The following is an 8400-nucleotide window of genomic DNA, read 5'->3' as shown; positions in this document are numbered from 1 at the left end:
ACATTGTACATTATAAATATGTTAGAAACAACAGTAAGAAAGAATAAAAAAAAAACACTTCTGTCCTTATCTTGGGGTTCATTTAGCTTAACATCATCTTATTTAGTAATATGCATGTAGCTTTTGATCTTTTCTGCTTATCCCAGTTTTCTGCTTATATTATTTATTGCAAGTAAGGGATACCTTACATATATATACATTCCAATCTATATTTATATTTATGTATATAAATATACATATATACAAATATATATACATATATATGTGTGTGTAGTTAGATAGATAGATAGATAGATAGATAGAAAGATAGATAGATAGATAGATAGATAGATAGATAGATAGATAGATAGATAGATAGATAGATAGATAGATAGATAGATAGATAGATAGGAAAATACATACACACACACACACACACACACCAAATTTTCTTGATTCATTCATTTTCTGAGGGGCATCGGGTTTGGTTCCCTATCTTAGCTATGGTAAATAATGCTGCAATAAACATAGCTGTGCTGGTAGTTATAGTATGGTCTTGTTTGATCATTTGGATGAATGCCCAAAAGTGGGATTGCTGGGTCATAGGGGAGCTCTATGTGGAATCTTTTGAGGAACCGCCATACTTCTTTCCAAGTGCTTGAACAAGTTTTCACTCCCACCAAGAATGGAGTAGGGTTCCCTTCTGTCCACATATCCTCCAGCATCTGTTGTTGTAAAAATGTGGAAATCTTCATGAATTTGCATGTCATCTTTGCGTAGGGGTCATGCTAATTCTCTCTGTATTTTTTCAATTTTAGTGTATGTGTTGCCAAACTGATCACAGAACAGTTTTTATACATAAAGTGGAATTGATTTTCCTAAACTAGAAAATTCAACAAAAATAAGTTCAAAAGACTTGTCGTGAAATTTTAGAACCATATATTTCTTATGTAAGCACACATTTAAGAATAAAGTCAAGTTAGATATGTCAAAAACAAAATAATTCCAGATATTTGTTGTTCAAGAGAGGTGTAAGAGTAGAAATTCAATTATTCTATACATGGCACCTGTCATAATGAGCACTGTAGCAAGTGCTAAGGTTTGTTAAAAATTTTATTGTTTTAAATATGTTTAATTTTGGGAATTTGCTTATATATGCCAAAATTAAGACTGTTCGGCAGGTCATAAAACTTTTCCATAAAGTATTTAAGATTTATGGTAGCAGACATATACTACTAAGTATGTACATTTCAGAGTTTATAGAAACTTTACTATGAGAAGTTACAAAGTCTGTGTAAAGAAACAGAGAGAAGAGTTAAGATTTTAACTACACAGTTTCTGTTAAAACTTGAGGGCTTCTTTTATATGTTAGTGAGAAACAAATGATGATATAAGCCATATACAAATGATGAGATGAGCCATAAAGAAAGAATAACCTTAGTGGGTAACTTTAAAGGCTACCCGTAGCCTACAAAACTATTGTGAAATCATAATCTTAGCCAGTTTTAAATGTACAGGAATATGAGTAAATAGGAAAATCTAATATGTAGAACACTTCAAAAACTGGAAACACTGGTGTTTGGTTTTTATTTTATTAAACATTAATAATTAATTATTGGTTTTCTTTATTTGTAGCATTGTTTTCCTTTTTGTAATAGAATACAACTTTTCATAAATCATCATCAGGAGGTACTTTGAGAATGTTACTGGGATGTCCACACCATTTTTTATTGATGCATGTGAATGTACAAAGAGAAAAATTAAGAACAAAATATTGATTTAAAATTTTCTCAAGTAGAAATCTGAATCAGAAGTGTTGATAAATGTATACACTTAAAATCTTAGTCCTAGGCTGAAGCAGTGTCTTTACAGAATTGAGGCTACAAATGTGAGAGCTGTGTTTTGTTTAGTTTTTTGGTTTGGTTTTTGTTTTTGTGGGGCTTGAACTCTGGAGCCTGAGTGCTGTCCCTCAGCTTTTCAGCTCAAAGATGGTGCTACCACTTGAGCCACAGCACCACTTTTGTCTTTTTCTTCTTCTATGGTGCTGAGGAATCAAACCCAGGACCTCATGCATGCAAGGCAAACACTCTACCACTGAGCCCCCTTCCCAGCTTCTGAAAGACTATGTTTTAAGAAATCATCTAAACAACATTTGCTTTCTGGTTTGGGTTATATAATGAAATATATGAATATCTTTTTACATTTTGGTCATTTTCATACTTCTTTTTATTGTGAAAATAGTGCACAGAGGAGTAACAATTACATGGGTAAGATAATGAGCACATTACCTTTGTTTCCCCTTCCCATCCCTTCGTATCCTCCCCACCGTCCCCCCAACCAAAGTTGTAAAGTTCTTTTTTAGACATAAAGACTTGTACATCTCATTGTTGAAATGGGTCCTCCCCGTATCTCTGTTTTAACGATTTGTTTTTTCCCTTCTCCTCCACATACATCAACTTCATATATAGTGAAAACAGGGGTTATACCATGGGGGAGGGACATACAAAGCAATAAAAACATAATTTTATAAATATGTTAGAATCCATCACATGAAAGATCTCTCTCTCTCTCTCTCTTTTTTGTCAGTCGTGGGACTTGAGCTCTAGGCCTGGCAGCTGTCCCTGAGCAATTCAGCTCAAGGCTCATGCTCTACCACTTGAGCCATAGCTCCACTTGTAGTTTTCTGGGTTTTTTTTTTTTTTTTTGTAATTAAGTGATTACAAAATTTGCCAATTTTCACAGTATTTTGGGATGATGATGCTCATTTAAAGTCACAAACTCATTGTAGCTTTCCTGGAGCAAATTGTCTATCACGGTCTGTAACATATAATGGTGTACACATATACACCATACATGTGATCAGCAGCATGGGGTTATTTAATAGTGGTTCGACCAGAGGAGTGGAAGTTCTTTGTTTCTTCTTTTCTTAAGTCCTTCTGCGTGGGTGATCTGCAGGCAGCCTCCTTTTTCTCTGGGACTCCAGCAGCCCCTGCTGCGCTGCTTGCCACCAGTAAGCACTGGAGGTGGAGTCTTCGTGCTTCTCTGTTCTGAAATTCTTTTTCTCTCTTTCTTTTTTGTTATTTTCCACCTCCTGTATTTCTCTGGGTGTTCATCTTTTTGTTTTTGTCGGTCTCTTGGGGAGGTTAAGCTTAGGAACTCTAACTCTCTTTTTGGTTGGGGAGAGCTGTGACGTTTCCCTACTGCCCTGTTGCCATCTTGGTCCCCCCTCCCATTTTCATACTTCTAAATTTATACTAACTTCAGCCACTTTATCCTTTGCAAAGTCATGAAATAGCTCTGAGAATTTGCTTCTGTGAAGATTGTTTTTGGATTTATTTCTTCTGCTCTCTATCCATTCCCTATTCTCCAGTTAGAATAATTTCAAATAGTAAAAATGGAAAAAGAGAAAAAAATCATGGTGAAAAAACAGAAGTAGAAAATTCACTGGATTTTTCTGACTACTTCAACCAACATGAACTATTGGGGAATACATGTACACCTCATTCCCACTGGTACTCAAAGTCTCTAGTTAGGAAATTCTGATGAAGACAAGGAACTAGATGAAAAAGTGAGGAATGGTATCATTTGCTAGAAAAAAATAGAGAAGTGTCCAAGCAAATTTCTTCATTGGGCTGTTGAAAATAATCGGCTTACTACAGTGCAGAGACTACTTTCCAAAAAGGCCACTCATATGAATACTAGGGATGATGATGAGTATAGCTCTCTTCAGCCAGAAGCCTACAGTAGATACTTAGACATAGTGCTTATATGTGGAATAATACCAGAGTGGCTTCTTTCTTACTGCATCATGATGCAGATACCAATGCCCAAACTAAAGAAGTCTTGACAACCTTGCATCTTGCTGCTGGGAATAGAAATAACAAAGGTACGCTGGATCTGCTTCTATTGAAATATTATATCAAACCAGGTCAAGAACAACTTGGAAGAAGCTGCATTTGATATTGCCAAAAGGTTAAGTATGTATCACCTCTTTGAAGTTGTGGAAGGCTGCAAAAATTTTTCTCCTAAGTCATAAAGGTTTGGTTAAGTTTCTTAAATTTCAAAAATGCCTATCCATCTTTGTGTCCATACAAAATATTTTCACAATACAAAACCACATTAATATCTTACTTTAAATATTCATGGATTCCATGCTATTCTTCCAAGTGAATTGCCTAACTTCGATGTCAAAATGTATTCAAGATTTGTTTGTATACATCTATAATGATTTCTGCAAAGTTTGTGATTTTTATAATCAGAAATAATTTTAACTTATCTGTTGAAATGAGTGATACAGAAACTAAAGATATTTCTGTTGCTTGTCTGAAAAAGGATATTTTAAAGTAATCTGTATTCTGTTTGTATAATATCCATAATCTATTTAATTCTCTCCTAGATATAATACTTTTAATTCTATATTGTTTCATAATATATAGGTTCATTAATAAATGTGTCATTTCAGATAGCATTCGATATAGAAATAGTTTAAGATTCTTTTTTTTCCCCTAGATCCTTATAGTATTTTATTTCTTTGGGATAAATTGAAAATGTTATCTAATTTCAAAAGTCTTGTAAAGGTTATGCTATGTAAAGGCCTTTCTAAGGTGATGATTTAATACACTGATGTCAAACTAACTTTCAATTCAATGAATTACATGTATCGTTACAACTGTATTTTTGTAATCAATTTTTAATAACTTTTTCATTTCTTGCATCTGAAGAATGAAAAATATGGAATACTACACAAATTTTCCTATCATCCTTGTGCAAGTGCCGTGTTAAACTTTGTATTGCAATTAGGGTAGATTTGCTGTTGAAGCATGTAGTATCCTCTAAATTTAAGTAGTTAATGATGCAATCTTTATACAGGCATATATCCTTGGTTGACTATTTGTAACTAGGAAAACATATTGTTCCTAAAAATGCTATTGATATTACTTCTCTAAAATTCTGTGTATATTGGAAAAAAACTTATATTGTTTGTTCGATTGCTCACATTTGCAATTTTTTTGTCAATGAGTATTTTAAGTCTTTTTCATTTTAGATTTCATCATACTTTGAAGAATTTAAAGCTAGGTCCAAAGGTGATGGCTTTTCAAGGACTTATTTATCAGCTGAGTTAGCTTTGTGGAGCTAAGGATTCAAAGTAAGCCTTGCTTAAGAGCTACTTCTAAACTTCTGCAGCTTAAAAATTCCTATATGAGATCTTATTGGCACAAATGTCTACCTGACCCTTTACCTGTCTTCCATTTAGGAACAGACGAACCAGAATATCTTACCCTGACAGCATAGATTTTCTTACTGGAACAAAACTAATCTTAATTACAAGGGATCATAGAGACAGGAACAGTTCAGATAGAAATGTTTAGGCTAGAAGGTATTTTATCAAAATATAATTGGTTATTATACCTAATATTTCAAAAGTATCTAAAGCCAAGAAGGTGAAAAAATTGTTCATATGCATGATTAACTAATGTCCTGGCCAGTCTACCATCCAACCAGGCAGGAATTTACACTACTGCATTTCTATCACCAAATATTTTCAGAGTTACAAGAGAAGTCTATATGTCTCTCCTCGATATTAGGCCTTAAATTGTTAATGTTTTAATCAAAGTGTTTCCTCTTGCCACTAGGCTGTAAATCTTCAAATGGTAAAGCTTTAGGTCCAACTCTACCAAACACTGAGGTAGAGATAATGAAATAATACATTAAATACTTTAAATAATTTGATACTCTAACCACAACAGAATATTGCAAAACGTGTGCCTTTTTCTTATATATAGTTATACATTTTATATTTATATGTGCTGATATTTTAGTTCACACAGTGAAACTTACTAGAATTAATTGATAATTTGACAAATAAATAGGTATTTATTCCAATAAATAGAATTGGAATATAAATAATTAGGTTTAGAATACATATTAGAATATAAAAATATCAATGCAATATCTTTGGTATAAACTTGTGATACATTCTAATGTTCTTGGTCTTCTGAATTCACATTGCAAAAAAAAATAGTTTTCCTCTAATCTATAAGGGATTTTACGCTGCTACTCTGTTTATTGTTTTAACTCACTGATTTTCTCCATATTTCTGAAGCATTCCTAATGATTATACACAAATTTTGCTGATATGATGTCTACAAGGTATTATTCTTCTGCAGGACCCAAGGGTCCTAGGATCCCAGGTTCCAGTTATCCGCATCATTAGATAACAAGGGCAAGATTTCTCACCTAGGCCCATGCAACATGCCAACAGAAAGTAATTGAAAATCCATCTCAATTTCTCATTTCCTATAGTATTTCAGGACCGCAGCAGTAAGCAATTGTGAAATGCAAGACAACTTAAAATGAAAGATGAGATCACAATATCTGAGAGAAAGTACAGTAATTACAACTTTAAATTTACAGATGCCCAGCCCATATGAGTGAACAAGATCACAAATGTCACAAAATTATTTTTATACCCCTCTCCTAATGATTACTGAAAGATTTCAGTCCAGTATAAGTAGGCCTAAAAATTGTTCTGGGAACGATAGATCCATAATTGGTCTACCAAGGCAAGGAAAACTTTACTTACAGGTCAATCATAATTCAGAAAAACATTAATTGAGAAGATCCTTAATGCTTCAAACTACTGGTACTACAGTAAATCTTGGTTCTGTAGTTTAAAAATGCTATCATTCTCAAGGCAATGATAACCTACCTTTAATCTCCTGAAAATATATTCTTTTTCAAAACTTTTTAAAATCACATTCACCAAAATAACATTTGACAAGTAAATGATACTTAGTGACATTACAAGTTTTACAAGTGTAGGGAGCAAGTTACAATAGAGTTGAATTATTTACCCAGCACTAAAGCCAAACACGTTCAACCATTCATTAAAGTGTAGAAATAGTACCCCCCAATATTTGTTTTGTTCAGTAGGTGCCTTCCAGAAATGTGTTAAATAGATCAACCTCCCATAATTCAAACCCAAACACTAGCTAATAAAGTAAATTTCATCACTTAATAAGGTACATTTTAAAAAGTCACAAATAGTTGCCTTATCATATGTTGTTTTATGTTTTCCCTATCTGTCTAACATAGTATGAAATAAGACTTTAAATCTTGAATATGGGTACTCATCAGAGATGTGACAAATATAAAATCTGTCTTCTATTTCAATCATATTCCTCTATAATAGTAAATTTTAGTTTTCTTCCTTTTCCAAAACTTATAGGTAGTAAAAATATTATCCCATGTCAAATAAAATAATCACAAAACTTTGTACAAATCCATTCATAAAAACTGGTAGCTAGGATGGAGTTCCAGGAAGATGGCGGAGGAGAAGCTGGAATCTGAACAAGCTCTTGCATAGAAAACAGTTTCAGAGTTCCAGTGAACAGTCCCAAGCCAGAGAATCACACCAAGTGTGCCATCACAGGACAGAGAGTTAGTCAAGAGAGGGGAAGCTAAGCAGACACATCTGAGTGCCTGACAGCAGCTGCTGCTGCGGCGGGAGGGTCGCAGCAGCGACCACCGCCGTGGGGGCCATACTTGAGACCCAGTCCGGGACGAAGGAGCCAGACGCAGTGGACGAGCGGATTCTACTCAACACCAGCAAGAACCGACAAGGAGCGGACAACTTCATCCTGCACTTTGCAGACCAGAGACTACCCAGGATCCAAGACTCGGCGTGAGTAGAAGCCCGACTTCCTCACTCCTTCTCAGGGAGCAGAGGAGGGAAGGCCACCCCTCCCCCCCCAGCACCGGTGATCTCCATCTTGGATACCCACAAAGCTCGGAGGAGCGGCTAGCTCCAGCTCAGGCCTTGGAATAAAACGAGTCATTTAGCAGGTCACAAGAACTTAACGGCGAAGTGATCTCACAGACTCAGTTCCATCCAGGGAAAAGTCACCCAGATCAGGCGCCAGCCATTGGAGTGGCTCTCCTCACCGGGTAACCAGAGCCAGAGGCTGCCCCTCCCTCTAGCAGCCACCACAATCAATTGAAAAACGGAAACCCTGAGAATGGCTCCAGGCTGGGTGCTGTGAGTTTTTTTCACAAAAGAGCTCCAGGGAAAAGCTATTGTTTGTTGAAAGGCCTCAACTCTACCCAGAACCTAGCCTCATCACTGCATCCCCCTCTTTTGTGATTCTCAAAGCAGATCACCCTCCCAGTAAACTAACCTGGGAGGGGGATCTCAAAATCTTGGTTAAAGCAGAGCATTTTTCTGCCTGTTCCAACAAACTGAGTTAAGAAACCAATCAAGACACAGGACCTCAAGCTGACCAGAGACTCCAACCAGACTCTGGTTACAGACAAAAGGGAGATACAGGACTCTTCCCACCCCTCCCCCCCCAAAAAAAATCAAAGAACTTTTTTTTTCTTCTTCTTCTTTTCTTTTCTTTTTTTTTGTTTTGTTCTTTTTTT

General features: G+C 35.4%; 1 non-coding gene and 1 pseudogene across 1 annotated transcript; both read right to left on the bottom strand.

Annotated features, from left to right (window-relative positions):
• Positions 1-714: 714 nt before the first annotated feature.
• Positions 715-821, bottom strand: LOC122101141. The gene has a single exon (XR_006146315.1). It is a non-coding gene; the product is annotated as a U6 spliceosomal RNA (small nuclear RNA).
• A 3883-nt stretch (positions 822-4704) lies between these two features.
• Positions 4705-4801, bottom strand: LOC122101144 (annotated as a pseudogene).
• Positions 4802-8400: the final 3599 nt, after the last annotated feature.

This window comes from Dipodomys spectabilis, unplaced genomic scaffold (assembly GCF_019054845.1).
Source record: "Dipodomys spectabilis isolate Male_0828 unplaced genomic scaffold, ASM1905484v1 ptg000633l, whole genome shotgun sequence".
Lineage (NCBI taxonomy): Eukaryota > Metazoa > Chordata > Mammalia > Rodentia > Heteromyidae > Dipodomys > Dipodomys spectabilis.
Note: the sequence above shows the minus strand (reverse complement) of the source record. Positions and strands in the feature narration are given on the sequence as shown.